The 13,328-nt window shown below is 36.6% G+C and overlaps 1 long non-coding RNA gene across 1 annotated transcript; it reads right to left on the bottom strand.

The window, feature by feature from the left end:
- Positions 1 to 264: 264 nt before the first annotated feature.
- LOC142523284 (uncharacterized) lies at positions 265 to 12,905 on the bottom strand. The gene is made up of 5 exons (XR_012814615.1): positions 12,681 to 12,905; positions 12,339 to 12,594; positions 818 to 925; positions 625 to 711; positions 265 to 512 (listed from the first exon to the last, which is right to left on the bottom strand). It is a non-coding gene; the product is annotated as an uncharacterized LOC142523284 (long non-coding RNA).
- Positions 12,906 to 13,328: the final 423 nt, after the last annotated feature.

Below are 13,328 nucleotides of genomic sequence, written 5' to 3'. Positions count from 1 at the left end.
AAACAAAAACAGCTGATGCAAAAACAAAAACACATAGATTTACATGCACTATCTCACGGTTGCTAGCGAAAAAAACATAACGACTGTATACTCGAAAATGAAGTCCCCAGGGGAAAGCATCAAATCATTATTATCAAAAGGGATATATCAAACATATTTGGTTAGGTTTTAATTCAGGAACATAAAGAAGGATTTCATAATGGTATAAATATTTTGATTTACTTTTCTAGAAATTTCGACATAACCTCCCCGTAAATAGGACATCCCGAAAAAAATCAAAACAACATAACAAATGTATACTCGAAAATGAAGTCCATCGATTCAAACATAAAACAAATCACATGCAGAGCCGGCCAAGCTCGATCATTCCAAATAAAATCTATCAATCAAGTATCACATCATATGTACACATACATGGGGTATGTCATCGGCAAATGACTGAAGATGCAGTTATTTAGTACTTGCCAACAAAAATATTCGAAATGTCTCAACAACACAACAACAGCAATTCCCTGGAAATGGAGGAGTTATAATTTTCAAAATTTGCAAATGTTCATTCACTTATATCAAACAATTGTGAAATGAAAGGAGAAACATAGAATTATGGAGGGAAGCGTTCCATACCTACTCATAAATATGATCCTGTATACATTCTGCCAACTCAGAACGCACCTCATCGATTTCCTCCCGAGAGTACTCCGATTTTGTGAACTGTTAACACACATACAAATTATGTTACTAAAAAAACAATAATTACTGAATTTTCAAAATGTTGAAATCGATGATGTAAATTTTCAAAGAAGCAATATAATTTTACTATTGATCGTAGTGAATCCCTCTCGATAGTTGCAATTTCTTCAATAATTTGTCTCATAAATCTCATCACATAATAACCACATTGTTTTGCATCTGGTTGTCGAGGAGCCTATGGTAATTAGAAACAAATGGTTAATTAAAAATATAAGCATTAAAGTTAATGTTTAACATAATTACTGATAGGATCGATTAGCGTATCAAGAGTGTTTAGAAGGGGGGGTTGAATAAACACTCACAATTAAAACTGATCTTTTGAATTTTGAGTTCAGTTTGGTGACAAACTGATTCTCGGAATTTTGTTGGTCAATGACAATCAGTTAAACTGAATTAGTTGCGGAAAGTAACTGACTGAAAGATAGAATACAAAAATAAAATACGCAAGGATTGTTTCTGGATGTTCGAAGATTTAAATTACTCCTACGTCACCCCTTCTATCTCAAGGATAGGATTTCCACTAAAAGACTTTGATCAAATACAAGATTTGTACTGACCCACTTCAGTTTGGACTTCACACTGCCAAAAACTGAAACTCTTAGTATTACAGAGAATTCTCAGTGCGTAACTGATCTTAACATGATTAATACAAAGTGCTAGTGAGCTCAAATTGTAGCCCTGATTGCTATGAATAAATCAAGTAAGAGTGAGCTAAGATTTTGGCAGAATAACAGCAAGCTTTGAATCGAGTGATCTTGTTTGTTTTTCAGCTGCTCTTCTGTCATATTTATAAGCTTCCCTTCCAAAGGTAACTTGAGATATATTTGAATCTTTGTATCCGTTGATTGCCACTTCATTATTTCTTGGGCATTGTTTGCTTCATTTATTGTAATGCGGCGTTTTTACTGCTTTAGCCGAAATGCATTGTTCCAAGCTGTATTGATTGAAGTGCGTCATTCCACATTCAGTTGCAGTCTTTTATGTCTCTTTGTCGGTTGACGTGTTTCAGTTACTGGTGAGGAGAATAACTGAATTTTCAGTTGCGTAGATTCAGTTGCTGAGTTCAGTTTGCTTGATCAGTTGGTTCGTATTTTCAGTTGGTTCATATTTTCAGTTGGTTCATATTTTGTCAAACTCCAGAATTTAGTTTCCAACAATTTCCCCCTTTATGGTGTTTGACAAAACTTAGTAAATAATAACTGAACGTCTGAACTCATTGTAGATAAAATAAGAGATTGAATTTCTTGAACTGATAGAAGTCTTGAATTAATAACAGCTGAATCTAATAATCTGCTTAACTGCTTTTTAACAAGATGGTTTCTTCTGCTGTTTCTCAAGATGCTCTTTGATTTTTGATTTCTTCCCCTTTTTTGTCAAACAAATCCATCTTCTCAGATAATTTTCGAACGTCAGTGGAAAGAATTTTGACATCGGCGGGGATACTTGAGACAGCAGTTTGTAAACAAGTCTGCAGCAATTCAATTTTATTAGAGACAGAAGTTTCCAATCGCTCAACTCGTTGACTGATTATATCCTGAGTTGTATAGAGACTTTGAGCTAGACCTCTGTTATTCTTCATCTCAAGCACAATTCGGGTAAGAGACTCCATGTTTGCTTGAATGGCTTTCAGTTTTGCGGAGTCATATTCAATTGAAGAATCCAATTTGACAGTATGAGAGAATTGTGTGGATTTAATTTTCTTGATTTCAGTAATCATCTGCTGCATGTTGTGCTGCATATTTTGGATTTCTTCAAGGACAATATCCATTTCTGTGGATTGAAGAGGAGGTGACTGATCAGATGTTCTTGGTTCATGTGAGACTTGATCAAAAACCACCATGGTCCTATTAGTTAGTATCGTTTCAGAAACAGTCTGTGCTGGAACATTTGTTTCAGTTACTGCTACTTGGACTGGAGGAGATGAGGACTGATGTTGTTCAGCATTTGAGCTTTCCTGTTGAATAATATCTTCAGTGAGAGGGACATGAACTGATACATCTATTTGATAGTCTTCTGATATTCGTGCTGGTTCATCAGTTGGAAGTTTTTCAGAAGAGATCAACAATGCCTCCATATTTTCAGCAATTTGATGATTTGGTAATTGAGCAGACATCATTCTTGAATCATTTGGTTCAGAAATGGCGGCCTTAACTGGCTCTTCAGTTAAGATGGTGTTCTCTTCAGCTGCTTGATCAGCGAAGTGATCAACTGATAGAGGTTCATCAATAACAAATTCTGTCACCACTGCTTGAATAATTTCATCAATGTTGGCAAAATTCAATTCGGCTTCAGAGTACAGTTGATGTTCCACAGCAAATGATTGTGGCACATCCTGAACTGTTTCTTCAGTTGTAACAATATTTTGTTCTGAGGGTGGCTCTTTCTGCTGATAGGAGGGTTCTTCTTCTTCAAAGGCTTCCTCAGGAAAAACTAACTCTTGATTCATTTCCTACACTTTTATCTGAGCTTGCAAGCTAGTAAGATCTGTATATAGCTGAGTGATCACAGCTCGATCATTATAGGCAGTTGGATTGATGGGAATGTAGTTTGCCTTTAATTTCTCAAGCAATTGAGATAGCTTCTTAGCTCGAATTTGATCAAAAAAATATGTTTTCCTCTCCATAGCCTGAACAATTGTGGCAGCTTTGACCATCTTGAGGACAATTGCTTCTATTTTGATAAACTTGTTCAGCTGGGATTTCTTTTTCAGCTGCTTAGCAAAAATTTGAGTTCTGTAAGCGGTCCAAGCATCATAGATTTTAAGTTTTGATGCTGCAAAATTATTAACATGTTCCCAAACAAGGTCAATATGAGTTTGAATTGAATTGGATGGCCTGGGCTCTTCAATCAATTTGCCTTTGCCTTTTTCAGTACTGAGGATGTGTGGAATTTCCAATCCAGTTCGAGTAGTATCCACCAGTTCCATAATCTTTATTCCTTTGGGTCTGGAAGGTGCTTGAACGGTAGGACGATTGATGTGGATTAGAGGAGCTTTGATTCTAACTGTTTCCTTTGTTGCACCAGCTGAGATTTCTGGTGGGATGATCTTCAGAGGAATTGCTTTGAGAGGCTGTTGGGCATTTGAAGATTTCAGTCTTTCAGTAGGAATAGATTCTACTATGGTTGGTAATTTTGTCCTTTGTGTTCTTGGTTTCTTGGCAACTTTTGGAGAGGGCGTCTTCTCGGAATCAGATTCACTGATAATCAGTTTTCTTTTAACTGTCTTCAGTTGAGCCAATGTCTTGTCCTTTTTAACTGATTTGGGAGCAGCCTGTTGCGTCCCAATCTCCCTCTTGATCTTTATGAAGTGATCAGGAGAAATATCTAATTTAGTCTTGGGTGGCATAACATTCTTCCCATTGAAAATTTTGAATTTAGATAATCGCTCTGTATCATCAGCCACCAACCCTTTGACTTTCATCAAATAGCTTAGCGGCACTGCAAATCCTTTGGATTGCTTGGTGGAGGAAAACATATTCTTCAAGATACTGAAAATAAGTAGCTTCCAGTTGAATTTTCTTCCAGCCATAATAACTGTAATAGCTTGAAACTTTTCCAAAGTCAGGGCAGCAAAAGATCCTGCCTTAGCCAATATCCCTTTGGCTACGATATCAGCCAGCAACTGAACCTCATGCTTCAGTTCCTTCTTAGGATCGGAAACTTTGATTTTCCGTCCATCAGCAGAGAGTGCAGTTTGCATTTCTTCAATATCTGATGCTTTAACATCAGCAAGGTGTACCAGTCCATCAGAAGGTAATGAAAATATTTCTCCGAAAGAATCTTCAGAAATGGTCACCGTCTGACCATTAATAGTGGAAATGATGTTTCCATCAGAGTTGATATATCCATTTGAGTAGAGGTCCTAGAGTTCTTTTGGGTAAATCTCCTGCGAGTATTGCCCAAAGAACATCCTTAATCCAGCTGATTCAAGCTTCAGAAATACTCTTTTCACATCAACTTCTTCGACTGATAAAGTTGATTCAAATTTGATGGCCATAGTGTTCAACATATAAGCAGGGATCTGATTTGCCATTGCTGAGAGTAAGGAGACCTGAAATTTTGCGAAAATACAAGATCTGAGTGTATGAGTTTACTCTGAGAGATGATGTATGCGTAAGAAAGAAACTGAATTTAAGCGGGGAATTATTTATATGTATGTGACTGTTTAAATTCTGGACACGTGTCAGTCCATTCAAAATTTTTTAAAAAAAACGTGTGTACGTGTGTACAATTTAAACGGTTCAAATGCTTCCACGTTTTCAAAATAAGATTCAACATTAGATAGTAGACAGTCACGTCACTTGATTTGGAATATAATATGTTTTAATTAGTTAAATTATATGAGAAAGATTAGTGAAATAACCAACTGAATGATCAGTTGTAAGACTGTGTCCTTTCAGTTGAGAATTTACTAACATTTGTCTTCTCGGTTAACCTCTTAAAACCATTATTCCCCCTTAATCAGTGCATAAAATAATCAAAGCGAATAAATTTAAAGGTCAAAAGATTATTGTTTGCTAAATCGTTGACGGCCCTTCAGATTCCATGATATTTGGCTACAAATAGAAGTAACACGGTTAGTTCCAGTCATATTGGTGAAAATATTCAAGATAAAAAAAATGACAGATACGAGTAGCTCGAGTGCTTCGCTATTTTCTTTGGAGACTAGGAAGGCTGTCATAGAAGATGAGGTCTTCTATGAGAGTCTTTACTACTGGGAAAAACTACAGAAGCTTGAGTTCTTGTATAATACTGGAGAGGCTACTACTCCAGAATTGATGGCAGAGTTGAGAGAAGTGCGGGAGCACTTGCACATAGCTATGTGGGTGGACATCTTTAAGGATGGTCATATCTATCAGCTAATGCTTCGAAAGGAACTGAACATCCTCAATCGCATAGCTGTTTCTCATAGCTTTCTTAAGACATCTACCTCTGCTTTATCCACTTGGTTGAAGATGTGGATAATTGATGTAGAGGAAAAATATGATGATGTAATTCGTGCAAATATGTATGGTTGAATGAAATATTTATCTAAGCTTAATCTTGTTTTTCTCTTTCCTGCAAATGATAATTTTCATCAGTTGTTATATATGGATTGCGAACTTAAACAAATGAACTGATGAAATACTAACTTAGATAATTTGACTATGAACTGAAATCAGTTAAGCATTAAATAATAAATGACAAACTGATATCAGTTAATAATAAACAACTGATAAATAAGAAGCCTGGGTAAATAAGAGAAACGCTTCAGTTGACTTGAGACTCTTTGGTTTCTTCAACATTTAATGTTATCTGTCTGGTTGATAACAATGTTTTGGTATTAGCAATGCTATGGTTTTTGTTTTCTGGAAATAATTTTATTAGTAAAACAGCATCAATAATAATTTTAAGATAAGTCAATTAAACCAAGAATATCGCGAAAGTAAGAAAACTTAGTCTCGGGTAATGGTTTGGTGAAGATGCCAACTGCTTGTTGCTCAGTTGAAATATACTCCAGTCTAATGTCCTTCTTCAAAGCATGATCTCTAATGAAGTGGTCCCTGACATCTATATGCTTGGTCCTTGAGTGAAGAACTGGATTATAGGTGATGGCAATTGTGCTTGTATTGTCACAAAATATGGGCGATTCATTTGTAATTACTCCATAATCTCTCAGTTGTTGCTGGATCCAGATCAGTTATGCACAACAACTACCAGCAGCAAGATATTCTGCTTCAGTTGTTGAGGTAGCTATGGATGTCTGCTTTTTGCTGAACCAAGATATCAGTCTGTCTCCTAGAAACTGACAAGATCCACTTGTACTTTTACGATCAAGCTTACACCCTGCATAATCTGCATCTGAATATCCAACTAAATTGAAAGTAGAGTCTTTAGAATACCATAACCCAACATTTTTTGTACCCTTAAGATATCTCAAAATTCTTTTAGCAGCTGAGAAATGTGATTGCTTAGGATTTGCTTGAAATCTAGCACACATATAGACAGCAAATACAATATCAGGACAACTGGCAGTTAGGTACAACAATGAACCTATTAATCCTCGATATAATGTCGCCTAGACTGATATTCCCCCTTGATCAGTGTCCAATTTTACTGATGAGCTCATGGGAGTATTTGCAGCTGAACATGATTCCATGCCAAATTTCTTCAGCAGCTCCTTTGTATATTTAGTCTGACTGATGAATATACCAGTTTCCAATTGCTTCACTTGTTGTCCAAGAAAGAATGTCAGTTCACCCATCATGTTCATTTCAAACTTATCCTGCATTAGCTTAGCAAATTTCTCGCATAATTTGGGGTTAGTTGACCCAAATATGGTATCATCAACATAAATTTGGATAATAAAATGTGATCATTCTTAGTAAATTTGAACAAGGTCTTATCAACTGATCCAACAGAAAAATCATGATCAGTTAGGAATTTTGAAAGAGTTTCGTACCAAGCTCTGGGAGCTTGTTTAAGACCATATAAGGCTTTGTTCAAATGATATACATGATCAGGAAAGTTGTGACTTACAAAACCTGGGGGTTGTTCATATACTTCCTCTTGCAACTGGCCATTTAAGAATGCACTTTTTACATTCATTTGATAAACTTTGAAGTTCTTGAATGAAGCATAGGCAATGAATATTCTGATTGCCTCCTGTCTTGTAACTGGTGCATATGTTTCATCGTAATCAATTCCTTCCTCTTGCCTATATCCTTGTGCTACCAGTATCACTTTATTGCGCACAACTGAACCATCCTCGTTCAGTTTATTTCTGTATACCCATTTTGTCCCTATAATAGTTTTTGAAATTGGTCTTGGAACTAAGTTCCAGACATTGTTATAAGTGAACTGATTTAGCTCTTCTTGCATTGCATTTACCCTGTTAGGATCAGCAAGAGCTTCATCAGTTTTCTTTGGTTCTAGTTGTGAGACAAAAGCTGAATAGATAAATAAATTTAGCATTTGATTGCGAGTTCTTACTGGATCAGATGGATTTCCTATTACCAGCTCAGGTGGATGTGATTTTCTCCATCTGTACTCAGTATTTGTTGTATCAGCAATTTCTTCAGCTGGTAACTGAACACAGTTTTCAGTCTTAGTTGGTGCTTCGTCAACTGGTATTTGAATGTTATCATTATGCTCTATCAACTGATCATTAGCAATGACTTCCTGCATATCTGATTGGTCCAGTACTTCTGGTTTAGGTGTTTGAAGTATGTTTTGATTGCCATGACTTTCATTTTTGTCATCATCTTCCAAACTGATATCTGTAAATCGATCAGCTAGCTCAACTTGATCAGTTGGCTTATCAGTTAGTTCAGTTTCATCGAAATCAACATGAGCAGATTCTTCAACATTTAGGGTTTTCTTGTTGAAGACTCTATAAGCTATACTAACTGATGAATATCCAAGAAATATTCCTTCTGCTGATTTAGCATCAAATGCTTTTAAATAATTTTTACCATTATCAAGAATAAAACATCTGCAGCCGAATATTTTGAAATAAGTAATTATACTTTTTCTTCCATGCCAGATCTCATATGGTGTTTTCATATGATTCTTATTAATCATAGATCTGTTTTGAGTATAACACGCAGTGTTTACTGCCTCTGCCCAAAATCTTTGAGAAATACCAGAATCAGCAAGCATCGTTCTAGCAGCTTCTTTAAGGGTCCGATTTCTTCTCTCAGCTACACCATTTTGCTGAGGAATTCTGGCTGCTGAGAGCTCATGCTTGATTCCAGCATTTTCTAGGAAATTTGAAAGAGTTTGATTGATGAATTCAGTTCCTCGATCAGATCTGATTCGATCAATTCCAACTGATTTTTCATTTAAAACTCTTTTGAAGAGCTTTATTAGATGCGAAGCAGTATGGTCTTTAGATTTGAGAAAAATAACCCAAGTAAATCTTGAAAAATCATCTACGACTACCAAGGTGTATTTCATTCACCCTAAGCTCATGACTGGTATAGGACCAAAGAGATCCATGTGCAATAGTTCTAAGCATCGGGATGAAGATTTACAGCCCTTGTTTTTAAAAGAAGATCGTACTTGTTTACCATACTGACATGCTAAGCAAAGTTTTTCTTTTGAAAAGTCTATTTTGGGCAAACCAGTTACAAGTTCATGTTTACTCAGATAGGCAATGGATTTAAAGTTTAAATGACTTAGTCTCTTGTGCCACAACCAGTTTTTAGATGATTTGGAAGCAATAAAACAATCTGGTGCATAAGTTTGATCATTCCAACTGACTTTATATGTGTTTCCACAACGTTTGCCAGTTAGTATGACTTTATCAGTTGAAGTTTTGACTGAACATGAATTTTTGTCAAATTGTACTGAGAATCCACTGTCGCATAACTGACTGATGCTAATCAAGTTATACTTCAGGTTTTCTACTAATAGAACATCTTTAAAAGTAAAGTTACTATGGATAAGCTTACCCTTACCCACAGTTCTACCTTTGGAATTGTCCCCAAAACTGATGTTTGAACCACTGTATTTGATCGGTTGAGATAGCACACTTGCATCTCCTGTCATATGCCGCGAACATCCACTGTCCAAATACCATATTGAGTTCTTGTTTGTACCTGTTACCTGCAATCACACACATAATATAACTTGGTATCCATATCTATTTGGGTCCTGAACTGATTAGTCCCTTAGGAACCCACTACTTGGATTAGTCTAACAGACTTTCTAGTAGCTGTATTCCAAATGTTTTTTCTCGGCTTTTGTGTTCTTGGTGTGTAGTGTACAGATGATACAATATGTGTTTAAGCTTTATTCAACTGATTGTTCAGTCTATATCTTTTCTGAACTGGCTTGCAATTATTGTAATTGAAATAGCTATTCGAATAGTTCTCGTGAAATCTTTTTGATGACTGACTTTGTGAATTAGTTGAGAATTTTTCACTGTACCAAATCCCATATCTTCTAGCCTTGTTCATAATCTCAGTAGGTTGCTCAATCAGTTTACTGGACTCAATTTGTTCTTGTATCACTGCTGATTTGACAAAGTGAATGTATTTCTCTTTGTCTATTTCTAGCTTTGGTTGAGTATCATTTGGATTCATTTTTTCTTGAGTGTTGAACCCTAAACCAGTTTTATCAGAAACTGATTTTTGTGAATTGTGCATCTCATTCAGTGCAGCAGATGACTTGTTCCAAGACTGAATGAGCTCAGTCTGTTTTGAGTTTTAAAGAGTCAACTTCTGGATTAATGACTGATTTTTGTCTCTTTCTGCTTTTAGCTCAGCAATTTCCCTTTTTAGACTCAACCCATCAACTGATTCATCAGTTTTGGTTTAATTGTCTGTAGGATCAGTTTGCTTTGCTTTGATTTTTTCAAATGATAATGCAAGCTTTTGGTACTCATTTACCATGTCATGTAGTGTTAGAATGAGTTCTTCTCGTTTGAAATCAGTTGAGCTGAAATCAAATACATGTTGACTAGATGATTCTTCTTCTGCATCATTAGCCATTAAGCACATGACTTCCTCATCATCACTGGAGCTGCATGAGCTTTCTGGTTCTGACTCCTCATTGTCAGTTTCTGCCCATTTAGATTTGTTCTCTTCAGCTAAGAGTACTTCATGTTTCTTCCTGAAGGACTTCTTATCTTCTTTGGGTCTTCTTTTGTGCTCATATGATTTCTTTCTTCTATAAGTTGAGCCTTGACTATCCTTCTTCGGTTTAGGACAATCAGCAATAAAGTGGCCTGATTTGCCACAGTTGTAGCAGGCATTTGATTCATCCTTGGAGCTGTTCCTTTGGTATGGCTTCTAGAAGTTTCCTTGGTTCTTTCTCATGAACCTTCCAAATTTTTTGATGAACAGTGACATAGCATCACTGCTCAATTGATCAGCAGATTTTTCGACTGAACTGATTGGTTCTGTTCTGACAGCAGCTAGAGCAGTTGTGGCTGCAGGGGTAGATGGTTCTCCTTCTCTGGTCTGCAGCTCGAACTCATAAGCCTTTAAATCAGCAAACAAATCATGAAGTTCAATCTGGTTTAGATCTTTGGGCTCCCTCATTGCCATGGTCTTGACATCCCATTCCTTGTGAATACCTCTCATTATCTTTAGTGCAATCTCTTTGTTGGTATACACTTTTCCAAGTGCATTTAACTCATTGATGACACTGCTTACTCTTTCACCATACTCGTGCATTGATTCTCCTGCTTTCATTTTGATATTATCAAACTTTTGAACAGCAACAGAAAGTTTATTTTCCTTGGTTTGATCATTTCCTTCATACAGCTGGATCAGCTTCTCCCAAATTTCTTTGGCTGTCTTACACATCTTTATTTTGCTGAAGGTTACTTTGTCCAGTGTTTTGTACAGAATGTCTTTAGCCACATTATGAAGATTTGCTTTTCTTTTATCTTCAGTTGTCCATTCATCTCTGGGCTTTTCTATTCTTTGCGGACCCCCTTCTGTTATAGCAAGTGCTGTATTTGTTTTTAGAATTTTCATGGGTCCATCAGTTATGACATACCGCATGTCATCATCTTGTGCAGCTAAATGAGCCTGCATTCTGATTTTCCAATCATCAAATTCTTCTCTGGAGAACATAGGAATTTTGTTGAATGAAGTCATGCTAGCAAGTTTATAGATCAAAAGTATTCAAGAACAAGATTCAGCTGCTCTGATACAACTTGATATAATCGATTAACGTATCAAGAGTGTTTAGAAGGGGGGTTGAATGAACACTTACAATTAAAATTGATCTTTTGAATTTTGAGTTCAGTTTGGTGACAAACTGATTCTCGGAATCTTGTTGGTCAATGACAATCAGTTAAACTGAATTAGTTGCGGAAAATAACTGACTGAAAGATAGAATACAAAAATAAAATACGCAAGGTTTGTTTCTGGATGTTCGGAGATTTAAATTACTCCTACGTCACCTCTTCTATCTCAAGGATAGGATTTCCACTAAAAGACTTTGATCAAATACAAGATTTGTACTGACCCACTTCAGTTTGGACTTCTCACTGCCGAAAACTGAAACTCTTAGTATTACAGAGAATTCTCAGTGCGTAACTGATCTTAACACGATTAATACAAAGTGCTAGTGAGCTCAAATTGTAGCCTTGACTGCTACGAATAAATCAAGTAAGAGTGAGCTAAGATTTTGGCAGAATGACAGCAAGCTTTGAATCGAGTGATCTTGTTTGTTTTTCAGCTGCTCTTCTGTCATATTTATAAGCTTCCCTTCCAACGGTAACTTGAGATATATTTGAATCTTTGTATCCGTTGATTGCCACTTCATTATTTCTTGGGCATTGTTTGCTTCATTTATTGTAATGCGGCGTTTTTACTACTTTAGCCGAAATGCGTTGTTCCAAGCTGTATTGATTGAAGTGCGTCGTTCCACATTCAGTTGCAGTCTTTTATGTATCTTTGTCGGTTGACGTGTTTCAGTTACTGGTGAGGACAATAACTGAATTTTCAGTTGCGTAGATTCAGTTGCTGAGTTCAGTTGCTGAGTTCAGTTTGCTTGATCAGTTGGTTCGTATTTTCAGTTGGTTCATATTTTCAGTTGGTTCATATTTTGTCAAACTCCAGAATTTAGTTTCCAACAATTACATATACCTTTACCACTTCCCACAAAGCATTTTTCCTGCCTTTCCTTCCCTTGTTTGAATTAAAGAATCTCAAGGCCCTCCATACAATAACAATAATTATTATGAGTTTTTTATTGACTAAATTTAAATTCTTAATAAAAAAGGAATATTAACTCACATTTCCACTACATACTTCCATTCCTCATCGCGAATACGATGATACAGGGAATCAAAAAAAAATAACCTCCTTGTAAGGTTCAATGACAACGAGGATCCAATGAAAACTATGCAGAAACACATAATATGTGCATAAAATGCAATAAATTGTCGAAATGAAGCGATTGAAAGTGAGATTGCAATTCGTACTCACCCGATATTATACGGCACAAAAACTAATTGATCCACTGATGCACCACTGAGCCTATCTGTTATAGCACTTGCAGTGTGGTTCAACCTTTCAAGCTTACCTGTTTTGTCCTGTGTATTTTTTGACACATATGGAATGCTATGTGGATTGACAAATCTGAATTTCTCCATCTTTTTATCTTTCAATAGATTTTTGTAAAGATGCCAGGCATTTAAAACATAAGTAGCATACAAAACAATAATGTAAATGTAATGCCGAGATTTTGAATATTGTAATCTGAAATGATTTGTTGATAAATTGATGTGATTATAGATGGAACGGATCAGACCGAGAAAGCCGAAAAGAAGATTTGAAGTATGTGCGAGGATGAGCCCTCGCGCATATGAGCGAACCCCGCCGGGCGCATATGCGCGAGGTAGGCAGAGCACCTCGCGCATATGCGCGACATGGATCCGCGCATGTGCGTGAGGATGGCAGAGAGTTGTGAAGAGCCTCGCGCATATGCGCTGGGCGAGGGCGCGCATATGCGCGAGCTACCGTGATGAGGATGCGCCGAGACATAGTGTCTCGCGCATATGCGCGAGACGTGCTGCACTTAGGGGAAAGCCACCAATCCTTCACCATGCATTGATACATATATATACAAAGTCC

The sequence above is a fragment of the Primulina tabacum genome, chromosome 13 (assembly GCF_025594145.1).
Source record: "Primulina tabacum isolate GXHZ01 chromosome 13, ASM2559414v2, whole genome shotgun sequence".
NCBI lineage: Eukaryota > Viridiplantae > Streptophyta > Magnoliopsida > Lamiales > Gesneriaceae > Primulina > Primulina tabacum.
This window is presented reverse-complemented; position numbering and strand designations above follow the sequence as displayed.